This window comes from Rhinopithecus bieti, unplaced genomic scaffold (genome assembly GCF_001698545.2).
Source record: "Rhinopithecus bieti isolate Rb0 unplaced genomic scaffold, ASM169854v2 scaffold_33652, whole genome shotgun sequence".
Lineage (NCBI taxonomy): Eukaryota > Metazoa > Chordata > Mammalia > Primates > Cercopithecidae > Rhinopithecus > Rhinopithecus bieti.
In genome coordinates, this window is record NW_016814761.1 from 4,763,967 (window position 1) to 4,777,585 (window position 13,619).

Sequence of the window (13,619 nt, forward strand, 5' to 3'; positions counted from 1 at the left end):
TTCTTTTAAAAATCAATTTGCTTTTGTGAAAATCATGAGTCAATTTGAAGAATAATTCTAAGTAAATTATAGTGTCGTAGGCAAAAGTCATGAAGGTGGTCCCTGCGTGACTGGCATTTGGAAAATACCAGCTAGGTGTACTGGAATTTGGAGCAGGGAAAGGACCAGAACCTTGGTGTTGGGCCAGTCGGTCCAGGGTCTTGGTCTAGTATCCTTGGTATTCGCACCCCAACCATGAGTGGAAGCATGCAAAGTGCCCTGGTGACCAGATATCATGCCCAGGGATAAGCAGCAAGCCTCCTACGTGTGCTTTTCTAATGACTCTTCTGCGCACCTATTAGAAAAATGACTGCAGTCCCTGATGACATGCCAGTTTGAATCATGCTTTTTTGAAACTTAATATTTTATGACTGTCACCACATGCCATCAGACCATCTCCTTCGACACAATTGTCAGCAACCACTTGCTGGTCCCTCTTGTGATGGCCCCATAATATGCTTAACTAACTCTTTCTGAAAGGATATTTTCCATTTTTCATTATTACAAACAGCAGTGCATCAAGCTCCCCTGTAGCTGGACCCGGGCTCTCTTGCCTGATGATTTCCTGAGGAGACTTTCCTTGGAAGGGACATGGCTGGAAGCTCCTGTTTAGGGTGGGGAGGAGCGATCACTGCTGCTCCTCTTCTCAGGGGTCTCTGCCCCACTGAACAGGAAAAGCCTCTCTCCCCACCTCAGCTGTCCTGGTTGCAGCCCCAAGCAGCCTACCTCCCTGGCAGGAGGCCATTCAGCTCCCAGCCCTGTCTAGACAGCGAGTGTGCCAGCGACAGCCAGGCCTGAGCTGCTGTGTGTGTGTGTGTGTGTGTGTGTGTGTGTGTGTGTGTGGGTATGTCTATATGTGTGTGTGTCTGTGTGTGTGTGTTTGCTAATTACCCTGGAATGTCTCCTCCAGCCGCCACTGTGGAAATGTAGGTCATCCTGGCGAGGTGGGCGGTCACGATTAGGGGGTCAGGCCAGCCACTGGCGCACACACCGTATCGAGGTCACGGCCGTCTGGGAGCCAGTGGAATGGGGCCCAGGCATAGGAGAAGCAGGCAGGCTAGGTTCTTTCTGCGGCTGTTAGTACGTTTCATAGCATGGCTCACAGCCTAAGGCAGGCGGCTTTCCTGTGACAAAGGTAGGAGCCAGTGACCCATTGCATACCTTATAAGTTTTCACAGCAATATTTGATTGAGCCAGGGCGTTCTGCACAGCGATTTCCCTGGCGTGGTCGATGCTGTTTCATCCTCACAGCAGCCCTAGGAGGAGGGTCCTATTATTATCACAATAACCTCACCCATTATCTCCATTTACACTTTACCATTTTCCTAGTAACCGTTTAACCCTTTCATTTAGCCATTTTCATGGTTTCCTCCATGATCTCAGAAGAGTTACTAAGTTCTTAATAATAATACAGTCATGAGTGCTGAAGGACCGGGATACAGTCTGAGCAATGGGTCATCAGGCAACTTCCTCATTGTGCAAACCTCAGAGAGCGTACTTGTACAACCCAGGTGGCATAGTCTGCTGCACACCCAGGCTGTAGGATACAGCCCATGACTCCTAGGCTGAAAACCTGGACAGTATGTGTCTTACTGAAACTGTAGGCCATCGTAACACAATAGTAAGTATTTGTATCTCTAAACATGTCCAAATGTAGACAAGGTACCGTAAAAATACAGGATTATAATTTTATGGAACCGCCATCATGTAGGTGGTCTGTCCTTGACCAAAATGTCATTATGCAGCACATGGCTGTAAGTAACAACAATCTGTTACTACGTGCTGGTCTCATCTACTCTCAGCTCTTGTAATATTTTTGTTAATTCACTAAAAAGCCAACAATGATTGCTCCCATTTTATAGATGGGCACAGAGAGGGTAAATACAAAGCTAACGTGATTCAAACCCAGGCAGTCTGGCTCCAGGCTGAGCTCTCAAACCCCGAGCCCTTCATCACTGTGTTAAAACTCCCAAGTTAGGTTGGAGTCAGTCATGGGCTTAGATACACCATTTGGATTTTTAAAAAAAATATTGTAGCACAAGAACAGGGCTATTGTGCCCACTGCAAAGAAGCCTTTGGTTTGAAAGAGTTAAGCTTGTGTCCTGGTAAAGGAAGGTGGCTCCAGGGGAAGTTCCTGAAAAGCCAGATTTTCTCAGTGTGGCTATTCACAAGCCCAGGTCAGGAAGCCTTTTATCAACACCCCCGTCCCTCACTCTCCTCACCCCGGGTTTAAAAAATAATCTAATCTAACAGATGTTTCCATCTGCGGAACAATAGGCTGTGTGTGAGGGCCTTGTTTGTGCACCTGACAGTCATAATTGTTCAAACATTTATAAGCTGTGGGGTTATGAGGAAAAGGTTTTAAGAGATTCAAAGAAATGAGGAAATGGTGCTTGGAACTACCCTCTCCTGCAGGGTTGGGGCTGGCTACATTTCCACTTCCCCCAGCGTTTTATTATGAAAATTTTCAAAAATACAGAAGCATTGAAGGAATCGGCGAGCACCCAGACACTCCCTGCCGAGGCCGCCCTGACAGTCGGCTGTGCGCGTTGTCACTCCTCCATCCGCCCGTTCTCGGTGCCAGCTGCGTCTGAAACGACACTCGCTGCCTGAGGGTGGCTTTCCCTCCACAGGGAGGGCATTCCCACTGCCGTGGGGGTTTGGCCGTGACTTTTGAAGGATATTTTTATGCAGAATATGGTATTTGAGAAAGAGTGGGCCAAGAAATGTGAACCACTGTTCTTTTCATTTTCTTCCAGGCTCAGCGGCACTTTCTGCCTTTGCATAAAAACCAGCACAATCCCGCCTTGTCCCTGAGGTGGCCCACACCCTGGCGGCTGTGCTGAGTGCTCCCCACACACCGTGTTCAGTTCAGTCCTTACAGCCGACCTGAGCCTCGGGCATTAGTATTATTCTCCCCATTTTCTATGGGGATAAACTGAACCTTGGTGAGGTAAATGGACATTCTCGGGACCCTCCGGCTTGGAAGTGGCAGGAGAGTGTAGACCCACAATCCCAGGCACGTGCCACACAACCAGAACCAAGCCTCCGACTTCTCTCCACCTAGCCTGATGCCTGGCACACTGTGGTCACTCCACAAATGCCTGTTGAATGAACTGAGATAAAAACTCCTTTTTACAGAATGCATTGGAAAAACTGAGGCTTAGAAGTCAGATGGGTAGAAGGTAGGGGAACACCATCAACAGCCCCTGGTTGTCATCACTTCTTGTCTCTGACTGTTGAGGGGCAGGAAACTTCCTTACTCTACTGGTCTCCCACAGGCTATGATACCCCTCCCCCCAGCCCTACCCGGAAGCCCTTCCAACTGCCCCCATGGAAGACACATATCCTGCTTAAAGATCCTCCAAGGTGACAGGCTTGTGCTGATTTCTGTCCTGTTGAAAGGCCATGTGAAGAAGTGGAAAGAACCCAACCTCCCAGGTCCTACAAATCTAGATCTAAACCCAGCTTCTGGCCATGATTAGCTGCGTAAACTTGAGCAAGTTATTTTTATCTCAGCTTCTCTGTGTGTAAAAAGACGGTGACCATACCTCCTGAAGACAGCTGACATGGGTTTAGACACAGAGAGAGGAGGCGAGCGGCATGGAGTACCAAGCTGGTGCTCAAGGAGTTGCCATTCTCCAGGAACCTCTGCCAGGCTTGGGGCTGTGGCACGTGATTTGCACATGAAGAGATTAGAACTGGGCTGGGGTCTCTGTGGTCCCTGACCATGAGGGTAGTCGGATCCATATCTTCTGGGCAATGTGACAGAAGGACCCCCTCCCCACACACAGCTCTGTAAGGTCCTTTTTACTCTGCTTGTTTGCCCAGGGCATGATTTACTTGGGCAATCCCACCAGAGTTCAACAATGAATCATATATGATTCCTGTCTGTTTCTTTTGCATTGATCCCCCTTTCTGCCCTCAGGTTGCTGAAAGACTATAAAGAGACATTTTTTAGCCCTCTGTTTTGGGACCAAGAGTACCCAGCAAAGGGCTTAGTGTGATTCAGTGCTACCAATGCAACCCATGCAAATGCAACCTAACCCAACCCAACCCAACCCTCCCCACCTCAAACCAACTTAACCCAACCCAACCTAACCCAACCCAGCCCCACCCAACTCAAACCAACTCAACTCTAGCCAACCCAACCCAACTCACCTCAACTTAAACCAAATCAACTCAGCTCAACCCAACCCACTCCAACCAACCTACCCAAATCAAACCAACCCAATTCCAGCCAACCCAACCCAGCTCACCTCAATTCAAACCAACTCAACTCAGCCCAACCCAGCTCGAAGGCAACAGTTGTTCAATGGAAAGCACATGGGATTTGGAATTAAATAGACCTAAGTTGAAATCTCAGCTTTTCCAGTTACAGGCTATGTGACATTGGCCAAGTCACTTGACTTCTGAGTCTGTTTCCTCATCTTAAAACAGAGCAGAAAATCTTGTATTGGCCAGTATATAAGATTCATTTTCTGTTTCTCAGGTGCCTCCTTGTGTGACACCATCAAGTCCACCATAGACCAATGGATGGAATAATTCTCAGCAACTTGTCCCTTTCCTGCCCTGCTCCCCTTGGGTAAGCAAATGTGCAGGCTTCAAGAACAGCAGAAAGAAGAGGCGTCTGCAAACCAGTCTTCCTGGCTACTTGGCACTTCTCCAAGAAGACTTGGTCGAGTTGGGGGTAGTAAATAATATTTTTCAGAAAAGCTTCCTGGTATAATTGAGTGACTTATGTATTAGCTAATCTTTAGACTGTAAATACAGTAATTTCTAGGCATTGTAGTGAGGATGGACAGTAATACGTGGCACTCACACTAAATACAGAGAAATCGCTGCAGTCACCACTGCTACTATTACCACCTTTGAGATAGTAGAATAGAAGCTTTCTTCACCTGTCTTCATGTTACCGAGCCACTAACCAGTGCTCTCTTCTGTCACTGTAAACATTCTGTGTCCGCCCACCACGCTCTGAAAGTTGGAGGCTGGTCAGCTACATCTCAGTAGCTCTCCCATATCTGCCTTCATTCAGTGAGTCATTTGATTAACAAGAGTCAGTGGATTTGTTCCCATGCCTTCTTATGCCAGTTATATTTGTAATTTTAATTTCAAAATTCAACTGAATTACTATATAAACTAAAAAACTATGAGTGTGAAAGAAAGAGAATAGTTGCTTCTATGAAAAATAAGTCAAATGCTTTGGAATGACTTGAAAAATATGAGTTCCTAAAAAATATGCTGAACAATTCAGTGAGGAAGAAACTACTGTAAAGATGAAAAAATAGACAAACAATGAAGGATTCTGCATTCATGTATCTTTGTAAATGCCCTTTAATTTTTACTTCATTTTAAAGGACTGGAAACTGTAAATGCTGGTGACTGTAAAAATGGGTGTGGTTTATGTAAAAGATTACTATGCAACTCCAAACAGCAAAAATAAGAACACCTTGATGTACTCACAAAGATTAGTTAAGTGAATGCACTAGTGGGTCATTAAATTGTCAGTTTTAACTGCTTCAGGTTAGAGGGATTTGACAGCACTGGAACTGCCACATGGGCATTAAGGAAGCCACATGTGGTCCTGGGGCTTGGCTCTGCAGTGGGCTTCAAGCAGTGGGATGAGCCAAGTGTGAACAAGTCAAGTGTAGTGGGAAAAACACAAGCTTGGCATATAGACAGATGGACTCACGTCCTCCCCTCCACTTGCTTGCTGTGTGACCTTGCATGCACCATGTCATTTCTCAGGGCCATGATTTCTTCCTTGGCAAAAGGAGGTGCTAATATCTATCTCACAGGCTATAGAGGCCGAGGGAGGGTAGGGGAAGCCCTAAGCCAAATTTTGGCCCAGAAGAGGGACTGCAAACAGCACTCACCTCCCCCTTCTGCAGTGTGCTTCCAGTTCCATGCGTCCAGTGTGAGACTGACTTTCTTATCTCCCAGGGATTTCCCAGCCTAGCATCAATGAGTCTTGAATCTCAGCTGATGACACTCCTGGGCAAAATGGCTATGAGACTGGAAAGATGTCTATGAAAAATACAACTCCTCAAGCCAGAAAATGCACTTGACACATCTGTGTTCCTTGAGAAACCTGAAGTTTTGGCGAATCCAGAAAACCATGGATGGCAGAACTGGTAAGAGGAAAAGGGAAGTCCTAGTAAGAGAGGCTAAGTCCCTGCCTCCTGGCTGTGTGTAGAATTAAAGAAGCATTGCCTCCTGGCTTAATCAGGGATGGCAATCTCATTAGCCATTGTCTGACCTCTAATCGGCAGGCGCTGTGGGTGGGCAGCGTGTCCAGGGTCATTAACAATGATGCCTGTGGATTTATTGGAGAGATAACCATTTTCCTCCAGACCCAGTTGCAAACTTGGCTTCTATGTCTGCATTGTTCTCAACACATAAACAAGAAGAGACAGGCTGTGGCCCTTGCCAGGGCCCCTCCAGGAATCCTGAGAGAAAAGTCTCTACCAGCAGCAGATGTGGGCCTGTGACAGCTCCATTGTTGCCCGGGCAGAGGGGGGTTGCGGAGTAGAAGCCCACTCCGTGTGGCCAGGTTTCAGGGGTCCTAAGAGAGGCCACTGGCTCTCACCCCAATCCTCTCTGCCTGTTGAAATACAAATAGCCTGCACTTGAATGCTCACCTGTGCTACTCCATTCCACCCCCGACAATTGCGAGAGGGAGGCTCCACGAGGTTCCCATTTTATGGATGAGCAAATGGAGGCTCAGGGAGGTTTAGAAACATCCCAGGATTGGTAAAGAGGTGAATCCAAGGCTGAACTCGTTCTGATGGGTTTCACAGCTGATATTTTAACAATAAAACCCTACTGTCTTCATAACAATAAGTCTAATAAATGGCATCTGTCTAGTCATGATTAGCATCTGGGTCCTTAATGTACATAAAATTACCAAGTCACCCAAAATGCTATCAAGATGGTAGAATACTTATTCCTATTCGACAGAGGGAAAAGGTGAGGCAGAAAGAGGTTGGGAAACTTGCTCTCACCTGATGTTCAGTAATATTTTCTCCCCTCCACAAAAATTGGGGGTGGTCTGTGGCCTTCTAGGGCGGACCTTTTTAAGCAGTGAGAGGCAGTGGGGTCTCCTGGTGATGGTTATTGGCCCATGTGTCAGACAGACATGGACTGCAGCCACATGCTAGCCCAGCAACTCTCTTCACCTGCTGGAGCCTTGATTTCCTCTTTTGCAAAATGGGATGAGAGGGCGTGGGGGCCTTCAGGAAACTGCTGCTGAAGCTGGGGAACGGGACACTGTCATCCAATCTTCTGTCATTTCATTAGTTTGCATATTGACTAAAGGAGGCTTTTTTTCCTTTTAAGCTTTGAGAGTTGGAGGTCATAGATCAGAAATTTTAATTTGAGTGCACAGAATATAGGTTCCTTTAGTTAATTTGACCACTCCACTCAGCCATCACTGATATTGAAATCCCTTCTTTTTCATCTATGGCCGCACCTAAGCTCACCCTGTAGAGCTGCCAGAAAAAACACAGGGTGCCTGGTTAAATTTGAATTTCAAATAAAAAATAAATAATTTTTGAGTATCAGTATGTCCCATGAAATATTTAGAGGCATATGGATACTAAAAAAAAAAAATGATTCATTGTCTATCTGAAATTTGATTTTAACTGAGTGTCCTGTGTTTTTGTTTGCTCAATCTGGCAACCGCACCACCTGGCCACAGGGGGAGGGGGCGGCCTCAGGGCACCCTAGCTGGGACTTGGCCCCATTAATGACTACAATTATGATTTGTTTATTGGCAACCGCTCTGTGCCGGGCACCGTGCTGGGCTCTTGGCCTCCACCTTCTTGCCTTTCATTCTCACAACCATTTTGCCCATGTGGAAACAGAGGGAGCTGAGAGGGGAAGTGACTTGCCCAAAGATGTGGGTCGCTGAAGCCCAAGCCCGTGACGACTCAGCTTGATGCACCCCCAGCATGGAAATGTGCAGCCCCCATGTCCTGCCTGCCCCAAGTGGGGTCCTTGCCAGCCACTGCGCTGCTTCACCCTCCACCTGGCACTGATTAGATTCTCGAGATCTTCAGTCCAGTGCCTGAGCCAGCACATAAAATCTTTATTTTTCCTATCCAAATTAGTTCCTGGGGAGACCCAGTGCCCTCCCTGGCTTTTATATGCTTTGACTTGGCTCATGAAATGAGACGTCACCCGAACAACCCCCTCCTGTTCTCCAGCGAGATGGGAGGAGTCTCTCTGCTCTTGGCTGCATTCCCCTACCTGGATCACCATGAAATGTTATTTCCAGTAGACCAAGCGGCTTAACGGCTGTCATATGGCACATATCAGGCAGAATTGTCTGACTTGCTCCATCCCATCATGTTTCATGAACCATGATTAGCTGTGACACTCCAAGGCACACAGCGCAGCCTTGCCTGTGACTCCCCTTAAGAACAAATGGCTTCGCCTGACCCCAGGGGCTGGCTTTTATTTTGTTCGTTCTTTTTATGTAGTCGTGGGAGTGGGTGAGTCTGGCAGCTGCCGACCACCTCTGATCGCACTCCTAAGGCAGGCTCCACGGAACTGACACTTCAGTCTCAAGCTAGATGATTCTCTATGACTTTGCCCCAGTTATCTGAAGACTGGTTCCAATTTGAAAAGATAAGTCATTATGGAGATAAAGCCAATTATGAGACAAAGCCGATGCCATCATCTCAAGACATTTGGGGATGAGTGGCTCTGGCTAATGGGCACTGAGGACATCCTCATTCATTCCTTCTGTAAATATCCACTGAGCACCGTCTGTGCCCGGTGTGTTAGCACCAGGGTCATATTAGGACAACTAAGACATGTTCACTGCCTTTAAGGGTTCTGTAACCCAGAAGGGGTCGGAAATGTAAATGAACAGCCAACATGATCAAGGCCATTATGCAAAGACCAGAAGACCTACAAGAGGTGTCTCCGGGCCCTGGCTGGCTCCCTCTTGGTTCTCTTTGGCTCTAGGCAATGGGTCAGGATTTATCTGAGCTCCTCACAGCTGCTTGGCCCTCTTGTCAGTGACTTATTTCCCAGACTCTCTTGGGTCCGGATGGCATTGTAGCACCACAAACGAGGCTTGAGTTGAAGTAGGTGGTCAGTTTATAAGAAATATTTTGCTCTCCTGAAAAAGAAGGTCATATTCATTGGCTTCCCCCTTTTCCTTTCTTGTCTTGAAAGCATCAACATGACGCTTCAAGCTGCAGCAGTTCATCCTGAGGCCATAAGGCCACCAACCTGAGGACAGAAAGTGGAAGTGCTTGGAGTCGAGAGGGGAAAGCAGGGAGAACCTCTATCCCCACCGGCATGGCTGAGCCATGCCCCAGCCACACATCATCCACCCCTCCCTGCTCATTCTGTGAGAACAATAAACTTCTATTTGTTTAAGCCACTGTTAGTTGGGTTTCCGATATCTGCAGCCCAATGCATTCCAATCTAATACAGAATGTAGTACATTTTATCTGCAAGGTCCTGGAAAATCTAGGCAGAAGGGGTAATAAAAAAATGCACAAAGTCCCTTGTCCTCTAAGGTCTACAGTCAGGGGACGTGTAGCCTGGAACTGTTGTCACTCATTTGTGTCCTTCCATCCTGGCAGACAGACCTCCTTGCCTTTCTGGGAGCTGAACAGCTTTAGCCTCCAGGAACCCAGGGAGGTGAAATGAGACTTCTCGCACCTGCTCAGGTTCCCAATACCTCTCTGGAGCCCCATTCTCTCCTTTCACCAAGTTAAGCTGTAAGAACGCAGCACCCGCAGACGGTGCCTCTCCAACCTGTGTGCTGTGCAGCACACAAGCATCTTCTCAAAATGCAGATTCTGATCTAGTTGGTCCAGGCTGAGGCCTGAGAGTCTGAATTTCTGAAAGGTTCACAGGTGGTGCTGATACTGCTGGCCTGGGGACCACACTTTGAGTAGCAAGGTTGTGGAGGGTGGCCAGCTGCTTGTAGGACTACCAAGTTGTGGTCAGTACCGCCCTTCTACCCTTGGAAACAAAGTCCAATTGAGTATTCGCTACTCCAGCCCACCTAGCTGAAATGCTCAGGTTCTGATTTTTCCAAATTATGCCCTTCTGCAGTCGGATGGGACTTCTCAATTGTGGCTTCAAAACCAACTCCCTGGGCTTTGCACAGACTCAGAGTGACCAAGTGTCCTGGTTTGCCTAGGGTGAACGGCTCCTGGGGATGTGGGACTTTCGGTACCAAAACCCTGCAAACCGAGAAGAGTTGATCATCCTATATAGGCTGAAGGCTGTGCAATTAGAGAGAAGGCAAGATGACTCAGGAATGCCTTGGAACCCAACAGTGTGAGCGCCCAGTGGTATCAGCCAGGGCTTAGTGAGCACCAGGCTCAGTGTGGTCATTAGTCATCGTGCTCCATGCCAGTGAAGTGCAGCAAGCCCACTCTTTGGGATTTTCTCTGTCATCCCAGACCTGAGTCTGGAGGCTTGGATTGTGGGGAACAGAAACAGCGAGCTCCCTGCCTCCCTGGCCTTACTGTCGCCGTGTGGGGCTGTAGAAGGCCACGCTGTCACAGTTCCTCATGAAGCAGTGAAGACTTGGGCTGGGACAGAATGAGGTCATGGGTCCTGGGCACCTCCTGGGTTTGCTGGGGCCTCCCCCGCCTTCCACCAGCCCTGGGCGGTTAATGACTCGCTCAGCTCCTTAACGAAAAAAATATGTGCTGGCTCCCAGCTGAATGCCCTTAATTTGTCTCATTTGTGCCTGAAGCACAGGGTGTGGGCAAACCGATGTTAAGCAAAAAGGCTATTACCATAATGCGATGGCCCTCTGGCAACGTCTCTTCTGAAACCCAGTCCTCTCCCTAACAAGACAGGCTGGCAAGGAGGGCATGCTAACTCCAAACAGTGGCCCGCCTCTGCCTGTGGACTGGTTTTATTTTGTGGCTCTTATAGTGGTTTTGTTTTTTGTTTTGTGGTTTTAAGAAGTGGCTGACATTTAAAAATGGGAAGATTTCAAATAAAAATGTATATTTCTTATCACTCTTAAAAAATCCAGCAACACTGAGTCCACTGTCTGACACAGGAACAATTAGCTGGGGACAAGGACAGGCTGCCCTGGCGAGTGCAGTGGGGGTAGGGTGAGGTGGGAGCCCCCCAGGCAGCCTGGCCCCTGTGACTTGGCGCAGGTGCTTTTCCAAATCATTTCTTGTCTTGTTTTATTAAGTGAGACATACTAAGGATGCTATTCTTTCTGTTATCAGCCCATCATCAGTATTGGAGTCAGTTTCACAAGTAATTTCTAATTCACTTGCTTTCTGAAGAGAGGGCTTCCCACACATGCAGGACCTTGGACCAAAGCAGGACAAGAAGCATTTGAACTCCTGGAGTAGAACTTCAGAATTAAAGTCTTACATCATTTTCATCATTGTAAAAAATGTGCATTCATTGTGAAAATGGGTGTGAATTTTTCACAGCAATGTTTGGAGGAACATAATGAGTAGCCATTTAAGGAGTGACTATCCCATGTTTCCTCTGGGCATCCTAAGAAGCTCTCCAGAAAAAGTGAGCCAGCAGCTCTGACGTCTTTCCCGATGCAGCTTTTCAACAGGAAATGTTCATTCAGGCATTTGTGGGGGTGATGTCTGCTCAAATAAGTGTTGCAAAGACACAGTTCTTGGTAGGTAAAACTGAAGCAAGTGAAGGATCAGACTCATCTCATTACCTGATTTGTTATTTTTATTGTAGAAGCAAATTTAATGGCATGTAAAAGATGGTAATGTATAGATACATGAAAATTAGCAGTTTATAAAACAATATGCAGTGCACGTTATCATTACAAGTAGGTGTATATTTTAAATGTGTGTGTAAAAAGAAACATGAAAAGCTGCATGTCAGAATGCATTTAGCAAATTTTATTGGTGGATATTTGGATTATGTTTTCTTTTTATTCTCATTTTTTAAAGGAGCTTGACAGTCAATTCTGTTTCCCAGGTTAGGTTTCCTTCAAACTGTTCAACTGAAATTAGCAAATGCTAACCAAGGATCCAGGATGAGTCCTTAGTGCGTGCCAGAGATGGTCAGTAACAACAGCTATCATAATGGTAACAGTGTCACGATGATGGCATCACTAGTTAGGACTATGCTGGGCTGCACGTAAGAGAAACTCAATGGCAGCTTAAGAAATTGAGCTTTAATCCTCCCACCTGCTTTATACGATGAAGTCCAGAGATGGGCAATCCAAATAGTAGCTTCACAGTGCTACTGAAACCCAGCCACCTTCTTTCTCTCCTCTTACCCATCCTTCTAGTATGCTTTTCATCCCAAGAGCAAAATGGCTGCTTTGTCTCCAGACATCACATCCAGAGTCCAAGAAGAAAGAGGGAGGATAGGAAAGAGAGGAAATTCTAAAATATTTTTTTTTCTATTAAGGAGAGAAAACTGCCAAAGGATTGTGACCATGGTCACATGGTCATTTCTAGTTTCAAGGAGGTCTAGGAAGGTGAACATTGTTAAACAGGCACATCTAATAATGTGCCTATTGTGAAATGCAATTTACTGCCTGAGTAAAATTGAGATTCTGTTAGTGAAGAAGAAAACGAAAGTGGATATTGGTTGAGGACCTTGCAGTGTTCACCCCAAATCACAATAGTGGTCATAATATCATTTCCTATGAGTTTTACTGCATGCTGAGAACTGTGTTGGATGCATTAATGTTTTGTGTCAAACATTAATAACTATTATTATTATGATTTCAGATCACAGTAAAAGAAACAGAGGCTCAGAGAGGTGAAGCCAATTGCCTGAAGCCACACAGAATATCAGCTGGAGTCAGGATTCTAACACCATCCCATGTGAGTTTAGACATGTGCATGTAATCCCCAGGACATACCAAGAGAAACAGGCATTCAACATATCAAGGGATAGCCATTTCTCCCAGAGCCCAGACTTGTGGGCTGTGGCTCTTGTGTCCCTTAAGACCAGTGCGGCTTGAACTGTAATGTGCATTGAATCACCTGAGGATCCTATTAAAATGCAGGTTATGGGCCGGGCACAGTGGCTCACACCTGTAATCCCAGCACTTTGGGAGGCCAAGGCGGGCGGATCATGAGGTCAGGAGATCGAGACCATCCTGGCAAACACGGTGAAGCCCCATCTCTACTAAAAATACAAAAAAATTAGCTGGGGGTGGTGGCGGGCGCCTGTAGTCCCAGCTTCTAGGGAGGCTGAGGCAGGAGAATGGCATGAACCCAGGAGGTGGTGAAGCTTGCAGTGAGCGGAGATCGTGCCACTGTACTCCAGCCTGGGCGACAGAGCGAGACTCCGTCTCAAAAAAAAAAAAAAAAAAAAAAAAATGCAGGTTATGGTTCCTGGCTGGGCCTGAGATTTTGCATTGCTAACAAGCTCCCAGGCAATGCCCACACTTGTAGTCTGTGGACAGTACTTTGAATGCCTGAAACCACCTCCCAGACATGTCCCATCTCCCTGGAGCTGGCCTCCTGGTTTCAGACATGTGGGCGATCGGCCTTGAGAACATTCAGTGCACGTAAGGAATGTGCACAAATGCAGGGCTCCAGGGAAGAAAAGCCACAGCACAGGACCCAGTAGGAAAACTG

The 13,619-nt window shown here is 46.9% G+C and overlaps 1 long non-coding RNA gene across 1 annotated transcript; it reads left to right on the forward strand.

Moving 5' to 3' along the window:
- The first annotated feature begins 3,363 nt into the window (after nucleotides 1–3,363).
- Nucleotides 3,364–9,343, forward strand: LOC108515297 (uncharacterized). Its single transcript, XR_001881490.1, has 4 exons — nucleotides 3,364–3,480; nucleotides 4,532–4,624; nucleotides 5,986–6,176; nucleotides 9,229–9,343. It is a non-coding gene; the product is annotated as an uncharacterized LOC108515297 (long non-coding RNA).
- The last annotated feature ends 4,276 nt before the right edge of the window (nucleotides 9,344–13,619 follow it).